The sequence below is a fragment of the Dasypus novemcinctus genome, chromosome 10 (genome assembly GCF_030445035.2).
Source record: "Dasypus novemcinctus isolate mDasNov1 chromosome 10, mDasNov1.1.hap2, whole genome shotgun sequence".
In the NCBI taxonomy this organism is placed as follows: domain Eukaryota; kingdom Metazoa; phylum Chordata; class Mammalia; order Cingulata; family Dasypodidae; genus Dasypus; species Dasypus novemcinctus.
Genome location: NC_080682.1, coordinates 119,089,843 through 119,108,340, shown reverse-complemented (window position 1 = coordinate 119,108,340; position 18,498 = coordinate 119,089,843). Strand labels below are relative to the sequence as shown.

At 37.2% G+C, this 18,498-nt stretch overlaps 1 protein-coding gene and 1 pseudogene across 3 annotated transcripts in view; both read left to right on the top strand.

Annotated features, from left to right (window-relative positions):
• DLG2 (discs large MAGUK scaffold protein 2) overlaps positions 1-18,498 on the top strand; it is a 2,400,703-nt gene that overhangs the window by 363,416 nt on the left and 2,018,789 nt on the right. The window lies entirely within an intron of this gene.
• On the top strand, positions 5,715-7,200 carry LOC139439767 (pleckstrin homology domain-containing family A member 8-like; annotated as a pseudogene).

Genomic DNA, 18,498 nt, shown 5'->3' with positions numbered 1-18,498 from the left:
TCAGAATTCTTCTGTTTGGCTTGCATGGAAGAACTAAAATTAATGGTAGAAACTACAGATTTTGCTTACTAGAAGAATCTTCTCTGAGGGTAGATTTGTCCAAAATTAAATAAGCTTAGTCTTTAGATATATGAGGATGAATTAATATTTGGATATAGAAGGGCCACATGATCTTTAAATTTTCAATAAATCTGGACTTTCTCTGAAGGCAAAATTCCATTGTATTTATCTATATCATCTTTGTTCTCTTTTCTGATCCTTCCCATCTTAATTTCTACTGCTTCACTCCTAGTATATCAAGCAAACAAAGCCATATCTTTTGGGGTTTTACTTAAGCATTTCTAGGAAAGTAAATAAATAAAAAGGAGAATGAAGAAGCCAAATTTGAGGCATTATTGTTTCTACTTGGTATATATAGTGATCCCTTTCAAATTTTAGGCTTAGGGGGCTCAGTGTTGATTTGTCTAAACTATTATTTTCCCCCATTTTCTTTTTGTACTTTAGACTTAAGGGAAAGAAACATTTCAGCATTTCTTAAAACTTCAGTGTTCAAATTTTCAAATAGTCCATTAATATTTATCTTCTACCTAATTTTAAGTAATGTACTTCAAAATAAATGCAGTCTGAAGAATTGTTTTCAGATCATTATTTGAATAGGCAGAGGCATCTTGTTAGATTGGTTCATCTACATCATGTAGAAATCAGTACACAGATGTAAATGTAATGAACTATAGCACTGATGTTTGTAGAAAGGCTGAAGGCTGTGGGCCTTCTATAGGGAGGGTCAAATCCATTCAAATCCACTCTCCCCTGTCCCCTTTCTCATTTACTATGAGAAAATTAACTGTCAAGTATTCAGGGAAAACTCATGTTGAATTGACTGTTGTTTTATCTCCTGTGGGCAAACTAATTGAAAAGTCAACTCAGAAACCAATGCATAGATATGCTGTGAGAAATCATCCCTGTTATGGGAACTGTCTATATTTGAAGTCAGTATGATTAGCACATTCTATGTATATATCATATGTAAAATATGATCCTGACAGGAAACAGATAGCACACTCAACTTGGGAAACTTGCAGCAAGCTTAATAAAGGGACTGTGTATGGCAGCATGGGCAAGATGTTGAAACCCTATAAGGAAGAGTGCAGTATCCGGAGTTATCAACAAGGGCACACTATGGCTGGAGGGGCATGGAGGAAATGGCTACCAGAAACTAGAGAGAGAGTTTTGTGAAGAAAACCTTCAAAGTTATTTAGCTAGCCTGCAATGATCCCATAAAGGAGGGAGCTGTAAGAAAAAATACCCCAACTTCACTTGTCTTCTTTTTTCCCATTTCCTGTTCATTGACTGAAGCCAACTAGAAGCCAAAGTTCAAGGAAGCATGCTGATGTCATCCATATAGGTCAGCTTTCAGGTAGCAAAGATTAGAGAGCAAGTACATCTGGGAAGACAAATGGAAGATATGTAGCATATGTACCTATACAAGAATCAGAAAAGTGCTTGTTAAATATGGAATCAGTATGAAGGAATAAGATAAAAGGATGAGTACTTACAATGAGTGAGGCCCTGTCCTAAGGGCTTTATATATGTTATATAACGTAATTGTCACGACATTCCTACGTGGTAGATACCATTATTAGTCCCATATGCATGTAGGGGTAGGAGTTAGGGTTGGCTAGATAAGTCACTCATATGGACAATATGTGGTGAAACTAATTTTTAAATCCCGACAAACTCTGAAGGCCAAGATTTTAACCACTGTATTATATTCTCTTCTGAAAGGAGATAAATGAATTGTCTAATGAATCAAGCTAAAATAGCTTTGTGCATTCATCATGTTATATGAAGGCCATCCAATAGAATTGAAAATTGGTGGCTGACACTATTTACTTCTTTTTTATGCTTCCTTAGCTAATGACTTTCATTGTGGTTTTTAATTTTTCCTTTTTTAAAAATTATTTTATTTATTTTTAAAAGATATATAGATCACAAAAATGTTACATTGAAAAAATATAGGGGATTCCCATATGCCTCCCCATACCCCCCACTTTTCCCACATCAACAACTTCCTTCATTAGTGTAGCACACTCATTATAATTGATGAATACATTTTGGAGCACTATTACATAGGATGGGTTATAGTTTACATTGTAGTTTACATTCTCTCCCAGTCAATTTGGTAGGTTATGGTAGAATATATAATGTCCTGCATCTGCAATATCATTCCAGACAACTCCAAGGCCTGAAAATTCCCCCATATTACACCTCTTTTTCCCTCTCCCTGCCTACAGCAACTCCAGTGGCCACTGTCTCCACATCAATGATATAATTTCTTCCATTGCTAGAATCATAATAATTCTATAGTAGAATAACCAATAAGACCACCCTAGCCCATATTTTATTCCTCAATCCTAAGAACTCTGGGATAGTGATGTCCATTTCATCTCTTAAATGAGAAGAGGCTTCAATCCCACATGCCGATGGATGGGACTCTCCTGCCTGCAGTTGTAGACTCTCTCAGTTCCCTGGTATGGTAGTTGTCCATCCTCACCTCCTTGCTAGCTGTCCTGGGTGAGTCCAGTGAACTGGAGAATAGGCGTGGCAACTCTTTTGAGGTTCACGGCCAAGTTTGCTCGTGGACAGTCCAGAGATTCAAGTTTCCTGGACATACACTCACCAATCCCAGCATCAATCACAGATTCAATAAAAGGGAGAGAAGAGGCATGTGTAAAGTTATATCTGAGTCCAATCCCATCACAATTGGGAGCACAAACTCCAAAGTAGGACCCTTTGGCAAGGCACCAAACTCCAGAGCCATCTGCTGTGACCATAGGACCTGTAGACCTCTGGGGCATCACTACTAAGGGTGGTATCTACTTTAGCTGTCTATGAGATCCTGCTGAGACATGCGTAAGAACCACCCCTCTGATGATCTCCTGACTCATTTTGAAGTTTATTAGCCATATAAACTCATTTGTCTTTACCATTTCCTCCTCTTATTCAAGGTCTTTTTCCAGTTCCATCACCAGCCGGTGCTTGGTAGTAATCCCTAATTGCCAGGGAGACTCATTCCCAGGAGTCATGCCCCTGCTGGGGGAAAGGTAATGCATTTATATGCTGAGTTTGGCTTAGAGAGAGGCCACATTTGAGTAACTTGGAGGCTTTTAGGAGGTAACTCTTAGGCACTCTGCAACAAGTTGAAATTTCAAGTACAAAAGCCTCATAAGCATAGTCATCAGTCTCAAGAGCTCATCAAGGCCATCCTTTTTCACTGGGTAATTTCCTTTTTAATTAAAATTATTACAGTAGTAATGACTATATGAATAAGGAAACATTCCATTGCTTGTATGATGAAATGGACTTATTTTATAGTGTATTGTTTTTTCTTCTTTATTTTCTTTTAGATGTTACATTAAAAAAATATGAGGTCCCTATATACCCCCCACCCCCCTCTCCCCACTCCTTCCACATCAACAACCTCTTCCATCATTGTGGCATATTCCCTGCACGTGGTGAATACATTTTGGAGCACTGCTGCACCACATGGACAATGGTCTACATTGTAGTCTACACTCTCCCCCATTCCACCCAGTGGGACATGGCAGGACGCACAATGTCCAGCATCTGTCCCTGCAGCACCACCCAGGACAGCTCCAAATCCTGAAAATGCCCCCACACCATATCTCTTCTTCTCTCTCCCTACCATCAGCAGCTACCGTGGCTACTTTTTCCACATCAATATTACAGTTTCTTCCCTTACTAATCACAATAGTTCGCCAGCAGAACACAAGTAAATCCACTCTAATCTGTACTCTATTCCTCCATCCTGTGGACCCTGGGATGGACCAGTAGAACTGAAAACAAGGACACAAACCGATATATGCACACCAATGTTCATAACATTGTGGTTTTTAAAAAAACAGTTTACAGTTGTTAAGTACCGTGTTCTAAATTCCTCCTGCCCTCCCTCTCTCCTTCTCTTTCTCCCTTTTTCCCTCTTTCAGGTATTTTTACATATCTATCCTCAGATCTATTACTCTTTTCAGAGGTTGATCCTTTTCCTTTTTCCTAAGTTCTTAGAGATAACTTCTAGTGTAGTAGTTAAGAGCATAGCGTTGGAGCCAGACTGCCTGTTTTGAATCCTAACATGCCTATTTACTAGCTTTGTGACCAAGGTTACTCTCTCTGTGCCTTAATTTCTTCATCTGTAAATTGGGGGGAGGGTCAATAATAATACCTACTTTTCAGGGTTGTATAGAATCAAATAAAATAATGATTATAAAGCATTTAGAACAGTGACGGACAAATGGCAAGGACTACATATATAGTAGTTACATAGCCTTCAAATTCTTGCAAGAAAGAGAGCTGTGGTCTGAATAATGAATAAGTCATTATTGACATTTAAGAATGGCAGGGAAAGAAGAAGCCAATAAACTTGAGAGGATGAGTTGGAGTCACAGATAAGAATCAAAACAATTAAAACAGTGCTGCCCTCAAATACTTAAAGAAGAGGAGAGATGGAAAGGAATCTGAGATATTGCTCTCAAACTTTATCCTTTTTAGGGGTATACATAGGGAAAAGGAAACACAGGCTGCTCTGCCATTTGTATCCCCTGCTGCCACATTTTTTAAACCATTAGATATTAATACTAATAGCTATAGTTTATTTAGCACTAACTGGTATCACTTTTTACAGAAGTAGACCAATTAAATAAGTAGGCCCAATTAAGTTTTTTATATTGTCACATATCATACATAAGAATTTGAAACTCAGGTTCTGCTGACTCTGAAGCATAGATCCTCTCCAGTAAAATGCCCAGTTAAGTTCTTTAACCATATTTGGGAAATATACTGTCCAGGAAGGGGATGGTTGATGGAAACAGATCTCAATGGATAAGATGAAAGTACTCATTTTTATATATCCTTTTGTTTTAAAAAGTATTCCAAATGGCTCAATGAATAAATACTCATTCAACAAATTTTTATTTAGGGTCTATAATGTGCTAGGCACTGTTTTAGATAGAGGGTATACCGTAAACAAAACAAGTATGAGTCATGCCCTCATGGAACTCAGAACCTCAGAAGAGGGAACGTATTTCTTTTTTTTTTTTTTTTAATGGAAAAGAACTTGTGTTCACTGATTATTAGAACATGCTCAAGGAATAAATTGCTTCTTTGGAAATTCACATCATACTTTGTCATGAAGAAACATAGTTGTGGCTTTCTTTGTTGTTCTTAATGGCTCACTATAGTAGATTTATTTCAGACTATCAAAATTAGACCTGGGTCTCATCATAACTTCATAAAAATTTCTTTGCTCTCTGGGAGCTTATATTTTCTTCTTTTGAACTCTCATCTATCAGTATCAAATATAATTCCCTTTATTATGAAAAAATAGGATAAATTTTGTTATTCCTCAGTTCGAGGCAGACTCAGACTATAAAGCATCCTACTATGGCACTAATGGCCAAAATGGTACTGAAGGAGAAAAATTATTCAGTAAGAACCATCTATAACCAAGAGTAAAAAAGAATATTGAGGGCTGAGGCACCAGGAGTGGCCCCTCCTGGGGTCCGGGGCAGTGAAGAGGGCTGCTGTGCATAAGGAAGGGGCACCCCACGGCAGAGCACAAGATCACAGGCACTGTGGAGGGGAGCTGTGTAAGTGGACCAAGTGTCTGAGCGGTTCGCAGCCTTGATGTCTCACTCTCTATGGGGGGGATATTCCTCTATTATAATTTTTCTGAAGATACATGGAAAGGTTGCAAAGGGAGCATCAAAGTTGCTGTCCGTGAAATCAAAGCTCTTTCTGTAGAGAACATACACATTGACCTGATAATCCCCGGGCAGCAGCATTTCTATACGAAGGCCAGAAGTTTGGCTGAGAGACAACGGTGACTGGTGGTCCTGGGGTCAGCCAAGGCCTGCCTGACTGACAGTAGGACCCAGAAGGAGAAAGAGTTTACAAAAAACACTGAAAACCAAAATGTTAGAACTAAGCCTCTACTGTGGTCCCCTTGTTCAGCAAATAGGTAAAATAAAAGGAGCGACCATACTGGTGCATACAACTCTGAGGAGGGAATTGATGTGGAACTCTGCTGAAATCAACCTGCAAAACTTTCCTGAAGACCTTGGATGGATGCATGCAGGGCTCAAACGCAGCCTTCATCTCCAAGCTGATCTAGTACATGCCCCCTGGATCACTGCCGCTGGCCAAGCTCAACTCCAGCAAGAGGAAACATCCTAGTGTACCAACTCGTAATTTGTTGGAAAGGCAAATAGAGTTGAACAATTGTGAAAATGGATCTTTAAAAATGAAGATAGATGATGATGTAGAAATCCTAACAAAAACCAAAAGCTATTTGTTTTTGAAATCTTCAGTGAGAAACTACAGTGATGGATATGCAGTGAAATCTACAGCATATCAAGTGAAGGAAATATAGATGATAATATAACAGCCCAAGGTGAAATAATGAAGGAAGATGGAGAAGGAAATATGGGAAATGATGGCGGCCACATAGCACAGTCTAGATTGAACTCCTCAGATAGCTCTCCAGAATTCACACTGGGAAGAAGGCAAAGATGTTATCTGTACTTTCTTTAGTACTATAGCAGCAGCTTTAGAGGCACTTAACTTCTGGAAGACAGAGGCATTCCCACAGAAGCATTCTTGGCATTACGTTATGCTGTGGTTCCAGTATGAAACAAACTTGGCCCTACTGTGTTTGCTCCTGTTAAAATGGACCTGGTTGGAAATGCTAAGAAAGTAAATCAGAAGTATATAACCGACGAGGAAGAATTACACTCTTCAGAAGTAGTGCTGCATGAAATGGAGCCAATGTAGCCCAGATTAGGAACTCTGCTGCAGAAGCTCATTGTGGCTGAAGAAAGCTCTCAAAAATTTAAAGGGATTTTTGACGGAAGTGAAAAATGGAGAAAAAGATATCCAGACAGCCCTGAATAATACATATGGTAAAAATGACAGCAACACCAGGGCTGGGTAGTTCTAGGGGTTTTGTGCTCTGAGGATAGCTCCAGCCTATGAAGATTTTGTGGCCACATGAAGCATAAAGGTGCCCACCAGAAGGAGGCTTCCAATACCGAGATGCAGAGGGACCTCAGCCTTTACTTTTCTGCCATGGAAAAGCAGTTGGACACATATGGGGTGCACAGACTGGAGTCTGATGAGATCGTCTGATATCTGTGGGACAGTGCCTCCTCCTAATTAAGGGAATACAGTTTGCTGAAGTGCTTTGTTGCCCTACTTAATTTCCAGCAACAGCTTCAACCTCTTCAGCTCCCTAATTTGGGAGAGGAGGAGGCAAAACTCATGCTTTTGTATTTTAAAAAAGCATATGTGTTTTTTGTGTTAAAATGTCAAGGTGCTCTATGTTTCAGTTCCAAGGGCCTACTGGAAACCAAATCATATAGCTAAGTTCTGTTCTGCTATTACAGACTGAACAACAAATTATAAGAGCAAATTTGACAAATGAATTTGTTGTTATTGTGTTTTATTTTTAATTAATGGATTTCCCAAACCCAAGCTGGAAAGGACCATGTTCTCTATCAAGGATTACAATTTATAGCCAGTGTTTCAGCCAATTAGAATTAGACTGAAAACTTAAAGGGAGTTTGAGCCCCTTTGTTGAAGCTATTGAAATGTAGAGTTTTGTGAATCTTAGATGTTTTTTGGCAACTCCACTCTTCCATTGATTCTGTTGGCGAGAAGAGCTCAGCCATGTCATGTGGTTGTGGGGAGAGGAAGGAAATTGACCAGGAGTGCTACCCTGTTCACAGGCAGGGAGGCTGGACCCCAAGAGATGAGTGGGTGCCACGAAACCAAGCTGGGGAAGGTACAGGAGGGGTGGGGAAAGTTGTCCGAGATGACACATATCTAGTGCCCACCCTTTTCCAGCACGCTTTCCTCTGCATTATCTCCTGTGGACATCACAGCACATTCAAAAAGGGATTCTTTTCCCATTTCACAAGTAAGGTTTAGAGGTTGAGTGATTTGTTCAGTCACAAAACCTCTAAATAGAAGAGGTTGGATTTAAGCACAGGTCTCCAGGGCAAAATGGAGGCAAATTCCAGGAAAGTCAGTTACTTAAAAATTTTTTAAAAATTTTTAATTAAAAAATTTTTTTTCTTTTTCTTTTGTTTAAAAATATTTGTTTCTTATTCCTCCTATTCAAACCCTTGTGTTGAGGGCTGACAGTTACTTTTTTAAAAATGCATATGCATTCTAGGTGTGGTCTATAGATCACCTCTGCATCAAAATTCACATGGGGTGCTTGTTGAAAAAGCAAATTCCCTGACCTAAAGAACCAGAAGCTGCGGGTGGAACTCAGGAATCTGCATTTTAATAAATTTCCTGGGTGATTCTTATGCACGCACAGTTGAAGAAATTAAATTCTGTTTAAAATGCCCAGTCTTCTGCATGGACTGAGTGATGAATCCGTTTTTGTTCCAAGAAGGAGAGGCTCTCTCTTAAATAGAGGGTGGGAAGTAGTACAGGTTTACTCAGCAGATTTTTTGACTGGACCAGCATCAGCACCCAGGCAACAGGGACCACAGTTCAGAGTGTGCCCACTGATAAATCTGGTTTAATCACAGTACCAGGGTGCAAAGTGAGCCAGATGCAGCTGCTTATTAATCGCCAAGGCTTTGGGACAGTGTCGGAGTTTAAAGATGGGACTTGGCTATTTTATATATTTCATAAAACCACTTTGAAAGTGTACTGCCAAAACCTTGGCCCTAGGCTTTGAGTAGGCCAAGCTGTCGAGTGTGCAGGGGAGAGAAGCCAGGTTGCCTGTCCCCCAACTAGAGGCTACCTCCTTCTAGCACCAGGAGTGCTTCAGGTGTTGTACCTTTGGGAGGGGATGATAGAGGAACACTATAAGTATTTGGAAGCATGGCAGTTCTAGGCGATGCTTGGTTCTGCCTGTCACCTCAGATGAGCTTTTGGAGAGGAGGTGTTTACACTCTGAAAATATCTCAGATTTGTAGCCAAGGCTCAGAATACAGAAAGAAAGCTGCTCAGCATGGCCATTTCACATTTTATTTAGGTACTGCTTAGGTGTATATGCCTCAATTTTCTCAGGAAGAGGGGTTTAACATTTTGTGGGTTTATTGGGAACCTTGAGCAGCATAGTTTGAATAGCTTGAATAAGCTACATTTTCTAATCACCCTTTTCCAGCTCTATCGAAAGGAGGTAATGTTTTTTTGATAGGTATTTTTCTCACTACAGCATATTAAGTTTACCAAAGATGTGTAAAGCTCTGTGGTCCCTTAACTAAAAATAACTAGAAATTGAACCAATCACTAAACTATAAATTCAACTTGATGTCCTGGTTCTAACTTACTTGATTTTTCATTTTAGTGTAGTGCTTTGTGCTAATTTGCAATTACTTTCTAAGTAGGGGGCTGTGATGGTTTGAAGCTCTGTGGACCCCAGAAGAGTCTGTTCTTAAAGTTAATCCATTCCTGATGGTGTGGACCCATTGAGTATAGGATCTTTTGGTGATTAGAATTGTATGTTAAGATGTCACCCATCTCATTCAGGGTGGGTTTTAATCTTGTTACTGGAGTCCTTTATAAATGAATAAAATTCAGGCAAAGAGAAAGAAAGCCACAGAAGTAAGAAGCTGAAAGGAGTGAAACTCAGAAGAGAAGGGGAAAATCAGCAGATGCCACCATGTGCCTTGCCATGTGATAGAGGAGTCCAGGATCACTGGCCACTGGTCTTTGGGGAGGAGGCATTACCTGATGATGCCTTCATTTGGACATTTTCTCAGCCTCAGTACTCTAAGTTTATAAGTTAATAAATACCGTTGTTATAAGTCAACCTATTTCATGGTATCTGAGTTTTGGCAGCCCAGCAAACTAAGAGGCACTGAGAAATGGTACTTAAAGCTTTCCTTTATCCTCCCAGATTTCTGGACATCTAAGCTTTTTTTTTAAACCCTGACAGTGGGAGGAGATGAGAAAACTGTAGTATGTTTGTCAACAAAATAATCACCTTATGTTCATTGCTCAAAACACTTCTGTGATTCCATTTCTAGAATAGCGTTTAGAGGAAAACTGAAGAAAAAAGTAATCTGTCTTCTAGGTATTAGTAGAAGCTAGTCAGTAACATTTGGATGCTAACTTATAGATTGCTCTTATATTCATTATATCATCATACTTGCACTTTTCCTTATGGAGGAGGTAAAGCTTTACAGAGAATAGGAATCAACATGTATTTGTTGATGGCTTCTTGGCCTTTTGGCTTAGATCAAGTGCAATATGTATTTGTTGACTCAAACAAAATCCTTTCAGTGATGACTTGTCTTTTGTCCCTTGAAAACAAGTTTGATTCATTATAACTAATCCTGATAAAAATGTTAAATTAGAGAGATATATTTTGGGGGCGAAATCAACATGAGGCTATCAAGTAGATATGATTTTCTCATCACCTTTTGATACAGATCTGAAGGGAGTTCCAGGAGAGGGGTTCTTGGAGTGCTGAGCATCTTGGTCTCCAGGGAATCTATTTTGAAGGGCCATAAACATTAAGATGTATAGGTAGTTGCTTGAGGCACCTTGCCAATATTATTTGCATGTCATTTTGAACATAAAGCTTGCCCAGTAACATAGACCACTACCAGGGAAATCTTAGTTCCATAGTCCAGGCTCATTGCTTCTCTCTCTTCTCTGCTACTAAGTATTGCCAGCAGTGCCCCTGTCAAGGCACCAAATACATCCCCTGCTCAGCTGTTCTGCCCCACCCCTCAGCAGCATCTTCTAGCACATATGCAGAACATCTGGAACAGAGTTGGGTAGAGAGATTGAGAAGTACCTGCTAAGTGGTATGGGATTTTTCCTTTTGGAGTATCGAAAGTATTCTAAAACTCATCAGGTGATAAATATATAATCACTCTGTGATTATACTAAAAGCCATTGATTATACACTTTGGATGGATTGTATGGTATGTGAATATATCTCAATAAAATTGCTTTAAAAAAGCACCATAAGTAACACAAAACTCATAGCTCTTCATTGACTTGATATTTTACATTTGGTTAGAATTATGCAACTGCAAGTGTCTTAGAAAGGGGGGAGCATTATGTGGCTGCTTCTAATATAACATGTAAATTATTTATTTAAACCTTGCCTATTTAAAAAAAGGATTTAAGGCTGGTGATTCTTCTCTCGAAATACCATTACAGCATAATTACAGCCAAATATTCAAAGTAATCAATCTAATTTAACAGTAGAGAGCATTAAACAAGTGAATCCAGGAATTAGGAGCTTCAAAATTCTTGAGTTTAGCTAAGTCAGCATCAGCATCTATATTAGATGAAAATGAAAACACTAATAAATTTTGTGAAATATTATAGCTACTAATTAATATTTCTAATATAATTTAAAAACTATATATTTTAATAACATACTTAGGGCTTGGCAATGAATATATCAGATAAAACATGTGTTTACTAATAGTAATAATTAATTAGACCCATATACCTAATTTTTTCACATCATCTTGAAAATGTTTTCTGTAATTACATGGGATGAGTATTCAACCAAATATGAACATTTCTATATCAAACCGTTCATTAAGAAGGATTAAAATTAAAGAACTAAAATAATCATTTTTCATTAGAACTGACTAAAATGATGTATTTAATTTAAATCTTACTACCTGGCAACAAAATTCAGCTCTCTTGCTTGAAATAGTAACAGCATTAGCAGTAAATTTTTTTATTATAAACGTTTTCCAAACAGAAGAAAGAAATGTATATTCCTCTTAGAGCATTGATTTTAAGATAAAATTTTTAAAAATTAGATTCTTCTGAGGGTTCTCCCTCAAAATCAACTTAACACATATACACATGTATATATAATCTTAATTCTATTGAAAAATTATACTCCATATAGCATGAGGGATATTTTTTATTATAAAAGCATCTATCATGATATAGTTAATGAAACATTAATTTAAAAACTGCAGAATAAAAATTCATATGTGTTTAGAAAACTAAAAAAATGTTGAATTACTATGATTTTCAATAGGTAAAGATAAAGAATTGTGTTTATTTAAACCATGGTTCACCCGAAAAAATATCTGTTGCTCTCCTACCTTTTTTCCTTATAGCTTGTCTGCAATATGAAATTGGCTTTCATCTAACTAAATGGATGGCTCAGGCAGTTCTAATGAAATCAGATTCTTTCATCTCTAGGCTTTTGGTTCTAAAGAGCCAAATATACTCTCTGATGGGTATTTGGTGATATGTGCATGTTGGGTCACAGTCCAGTATCTTGAAGGCAGATGCATCAGTGAAAAGCTGACAAATGGTAGGAAAGGACAACCTCATTAGGTACCTCATTAACGATTTCGTTTTAAAAGAAACCCAAGGTTTACTTGGCATGGAGGTTAAATTCTGTCTTGGACAGCAATTGGGTCACATTAACAAGGCCCCGTGGGAAATTTTTATCCTACTCCTGCCTTAGTTGAGGGCTTGAGATGGGTTACTCTGAGAATATTTAGACACTTAGTAATAAACATTTCATAAAAATAAGAAAAAAAGTCAGAGGTCTTTATCTGTAAAGATAATGCTTCAAACCTAAGTACAGCTTTTCCTGTAATTTATAGTTAAATATATAAATCTCATCTTCATCTCCCAGGAGAAAACTTATTTTTACTGTGTCAGCAACCAAGCAGTTCTGAAAAGCCTAATATAATTTAAGGTTAATTAGACTAGTTATTTATTTTGAACATGAAAAACTAATCAAAATTTAGGAAAAATTGAGAAATATTCATTAATATATCGTGTTCACAAAGATTATATTTGACCATCGTTTTAAAAGTTAGGCATTTCTTGAACAAAGAAACAAAATAATAACAAAAAAAAATGGTAAAAATCCCAAACAACTCCCAACTCCTTTTCAGAATGTTTTAGGGTAATTGAAGGGTTACCTTCCAGGTATTGGATTTCAATATGAACAACAGTAAAATCTTATATATTTAGGAAAACACCCTGTACATAATAGAAAATCAATAAATATTCAATCTTTTATTCCATCAATATTTATTGAGCATCTCTTATGTGCTGGGAACTATTGTTATTTGGCATATGTTGCATATATATCACAAAAAAAATGTCATGTATAACAGTACTCAAAAACCTGTTACTCAACAGTGGACAATGAGCAGAAAACATATTCTCAAAATCTTTGCCAAGAATGTGCAAATACCAAAATAGGTAATGTGACGTAATGGAGTGTTGGACTAAAAATTAAAAGTCCTGAGTTATAAACCTTGGGCAAGAAATTTCATCTAAGCTTTGTTTTTCTTATTTGTGAAAGGTAAAGAAGGAGTTAATTATCTCTGAGTATTGTAGTGTCCTCTAATCTCAGACGTGTGTGAAATGTGAATGAGACCAGCCCAAATCATAAAGGTGTGTTAGTGTGTGTGTGCTGGTGTGTGTGTGTGTGTGTGTGAGAAGGAAAGGGAGGGAGTAAGAGAGAGAGATTGAGGAGGAGAAAGACACAGAGAGGAGACATGGAAACAGTGAGCAATCAAATGTGTCATCTCCTGGAAATGATTTAATAGTTACTAACAGGAATGACAGCGTATCAAGAATTAAGCCAAAAACCAAGCTCTCTAGTCTTTGGGAAATTAGATCTGAATCAGATAATTAATCTGTCACATGGCTATCATGAAAACAAAGATGTATTGGTGCCTTCATGAAATGAAACCCAGGGATGATAAAGCTGGAGACAAAAAATAACTCTGAAGAGCAAGAGGAGAGGGTAACGGCTTCTCTGAGAGGGTGAAGCTGTGGAGATTTGCAGACCTCCTCATTGTTCTCATGCAGGAATGTGGTCTTTATATATCTAGGTTTGCAGTAATTGTACCTGAATAAATGTAGGCAATATCTGATGAGTGTGGCTCGTTTACAGGGATCATTAAACACTTCAATCACTTTGTCAAATTAGTTTTAATTTATATCTTGGAATAATTTCCTCGGGATATGCGGTTGTGTGGCAGAGAAGAGGGATAGGAAAAAAATATGAGTAACTCCTAGGAGAGCACCTAAACAAACCTTTTAATTTAAGTGAAATAGTGGCTCTATTATGTTTTGGGTTTTATAAGCTACAATGCACAATCAATATTTCTTTTATACATTTAGAAACATGGTTGTTCCTGAGAATCATTTTAAATTTGGCTTTTATTCCTTAAATTAGTTATAATGCATAGTTTCATGATTTCGGCCTGTTAGGTTTACCACAGTCTTTTGACCCATCTTCCTGTCATCTCCTACTCTCCAGAGATAGTTTCAGTTATTTTAACTGATTCTTTAACTTTTTGATCTATTTATTTATCACAAAGTAACACACTTATACATCTACTTTTTAATATTTTTGTGTGCTTCAAGCATCATCTAGTAATTTCCCACCTTGAAGATGGAGATTGTGATCTTTTATAGAAATACCCCCTACCTCCACCATACATCTTTTTTGTCTCCTCACCCTCTTCTTTTGAATAAGGATATATAATAAGTTTAGTAAGATCAATTTCTATGTGTGTATTAGTACAACCATATAAACCTCTACACAGCTGAGCCATGTAGTATAATCTAATTATTGCTTATTCACACTCATGTTTTTATTTTTTCTGTAGTTAACATTAACTTGTGCTTTCATTTGATTGTTTTTTCATGTACTAATCACTAATTGAATCCTTATTCTCTGACAAAATCCCTGAAAATGTCAAATTTATCACAATACACTCAAATTCATCAGATATTTTATCAATTTCATCTACTTGAAATCCTTGTAGTAGCTCTTTAGTCAGTTCCGAAGTAGACTGATTGCTCTTTATGAATGGTGTACAACTCTTTTCCTGGGATTTTGTGTACCATCACCATGGTGATTCTCTTTACCTCTCTCTTCTCTTTTATTGCTTATTTCTTTATTATTATTTTTTTCTTATACCTGGGGAATACCTTCCAGTTGCTTATTATAAAATATTCATGAATTAAATTTCGTGGGCTTTTTCATGGCTAAAAATTACTTTACACTTATTTAATTTAAAATAGCTTGGTTGGATGTACAATTGTAGGTTCAAAAGCATTTATCCTCAGAAATTTGAAGGCACGTCTCCACTATTTTCTAGTCTCAAATGTTGCTATCAATTGTCTAGTGTCATTCTATTTCCTGATCCTTTATATGTTACTTTTCTCTCCCCAAGTCCTCCACTTTCACCTCCAGAAACCTTGTAAGATGTTATCTTGTCATCTGTATTCTGGAATATTATGAGGATGTTCTTTGATGTGGGTATTTATCCATTAGCTAGTTACTTGACAGGTTCTTTAAGTCTGGAATCTCATGCCCTTTAATTTTGGAAAAGTTTCTTAAAATATTTTATTAGTGATTTCTATTTTTTCCCATCTTGCTAGAAATCCTATTATTTAGGTATTGGATCTCCTGGATGGGTCTTTTAATTAAAAAAACCCAACTCTTTCTATTCTGTATCTATCTCTTTCTCTAATTCTGAGTGTTTTTCTCACTTTATCTTATAGCTTCCAGTTTTTTCTGCTATCATTTTTTAAAAAGATTTATTTATTTATTTATTCATATTTATCACACCCCTCCCCCAGATGGTTCTCTTGTCTGTCTGCTCATTGTTTGCTCGTCTTCTCCAGGAGGTACTAGGAACTGAACCTGGGACCTCCCACCTGGGAGGGGAGTGCCCAATGGCCTGAGCCATGTCTGCTCCCCATGGGCTGCGGCATCTGCTGGCTTGTGGCAATGCTCGTTTAGGTGTCTGCTTATTGCAGTGGGCTTCGGTGTCTAGCTTGTTGTGGCAGGTGTGGCATCTGCTCAACTTCCTTAGGAGGCACTGGGACCGGAAGCTGAGACCTCCTGTGTGGTAGGCGGGTGCCTGTCTGGTTGAGCCACATATCCTTCCCTCTGCTATCATTTTGACTTGTCCGTAAAGGATTCATTGTAAGATAATCTGAGTGAGTTATTTCATTGGAGAAATTTCAGTGTCAAAAGGACTAGTCAAATTCTGCATTGAAGAATTCTCCAGTACTTTGCCTGCACGATACAATCCTGTCTAGTATTCTGGCAATTAAGTAGAGGATGGTGGCTGAGATGTGCAAATGTTCATTTAATATCTATGTTTTATTGTGTCATGTCTCACTCTCAACTTTTCCTGTCCTCCTTAGTGCAGAAATGCTCCCATTTTCCTCTGCAGAGAATAAATCTTCAGTCTTCTTTTAGGGGAAGGGAGGGTCAGTCATCTGGTATGCAGAGTAGAGGAAAGGATCGAAGGTTCTGACTGCTTTTTGGACAGACTTTCACCAAGTTCATCTGTTTTTCTAATCTCACTTTCAGAGATACCCAATGCTGGCAATTCTTGATGCTTTTTGGAGGTTCTGGAAGGCAAATTGGGTTGTTTCATACCTTTTGTCATTCCTTCATTAAAAATTTCTAGATCAGCTACTGTTTGTCCAGCCTGCTTTCTGTTTTCAAAAATTTTGCTTCTGTTATCTCATTTGTGATTCTCTTTGTCTCTTGGAATTTATATATTTTGAAAAATTCATTACCAGTGCCTTATTTCAGAAGGAAGTGAAAATAAATTTATACATTCTATTATTTCCTCCAGAAATTCTGTTGGCTCTTTCAAGTGGAGTTCAGCTTACAAACAATACAATTAATTTGATCATAGTCTTATGTTCTGTGGAGCAAAAGTCTTTCTTCAAACAAACCCTTAAAATTCAACTCCATCAGTCTCTTCCCTCACCCTTCTTTGGTGTACTTTCTCTAGAGTTTACACGGTGCATTGCTACCTTCTTACTCTTTTCTCCTCTTATCATTACATACTCCTGACACAAAGCATAAAATAGTCTGAACTTCTGAGCTTGCATTCAAGACTAACCATAACATTTGCCTTTGTTTCCTTTTTCTTGCTAATACAAACTCTCTGCTTAGGTTAGTCTGGCTTTCCCCTTCCCTCCTTTCCTTCCTTTTCCTTCCAATCATGTCCTTATTTATCAAACAATTATAAAACCCTTGTTATATCCCATTGTTAAAGATTTAAAAATGAATAAAATATCCCTTTCCTTGAGGTGCTGCACTTAAGTGAAAGACACAGTTGTAAACAATTTAATGCTCTGATGTGGAACAGGTGCTGGGAGGCTGAATTCTATGTGTGACGGTAAGAAAAGACTTCAGGAAAGAGGGATATTTGGGCTGAATCTTAAAATGTAGTTTCTAGGAGGCCTTAAAGAGATAGGATGTATTGTGTGAGCAAAGTGAAGGGGCGTGTGTGAAAGAGCTTGGCGCAAGAGGGGAAATGCAAGAGGAATGAGCCTGGAGAAAGGTGTGTGGGCTCAAGAGGGTGGATATTTATACTTTAGAAATATCAATCTTATGGCAATAAGGAAGTTTTAGATTGCAAGGTGTTCCTTAAAGTCAGTAGTTACAATCATGAGTTCCCTTGGAACGCCCATGCCATTTCTTCCCCTTATTCTACATCTGACTTACTCTGTAAGTTCTACCTCAAGCCTTCCCACTTGTATCAGCATTTCCCTTGTTCCTAAGACTCTTAAAATGGAATTAGAGCATGTAGCACTTGATTATAAATAATTGTGAACGTGTAACTATTCTCTGTGTATTTGTGTGTGTGTACTGCGTTTCTGTGGTTCCTCTTCAACAAATGTGAATATCCTGGAAGACTAGCATAGTCCTGTGTATAATGTGACCCAATAAATATTTTATTTTTCACTGCATTGGTTAAACATATATATATAGAAGACTACCACTATTTGCCAGGTCTGTGACAGATTCTGGGAATGGATAGTGAATATGAGAATATATTCTCTACCCATCTACTAGGATAGAGTTCAATTTTTTATATGTAAAATTAAATTTACTGGTTCTCTTCTTAATAATTACAACTAAACTCTGATATACTTATTTGCTCTCCACAATTTCAGGCAATCTTCATAAGAGTGGCTTTTTAAAATCTTACTCATCCTACAGTAGAAGTTCTGGTGAATGCCTTGATACTGCAATTTCTTGAGATATCATTTTAGTTAACAGTCCCTTTAACATGAATTTTGGGCATAGAATTTGCAAATGAACACAAGAATATTTAAACTACATTTATTTATGGGTCCAAAGAATCACAGAGTATTTTGTTGTTTTTTAAATCTTCTTTTTCCCTTAAAGCTGGTTCATATTTGGCAATAAAGAAAATTTATCCTCAATTTAACTTCAAATATAAGAGAACTATGAATAGAAATTGGAAATAAATTCTAGGCTGGAAGTATGGATATTTAAATCCTTAGGTGCAATAACCAGCTTTATCTTAATTCCAGATTCACTTAAATTCCTCCTTTCTTTTCACTTCACCTGAGTTTTGAATTCATTTTTTATGTCTAAGTTAAAGCTCTCTTAAGAAGTCCATTTATCACCTTCATTCATGTAGAGCTAATAGT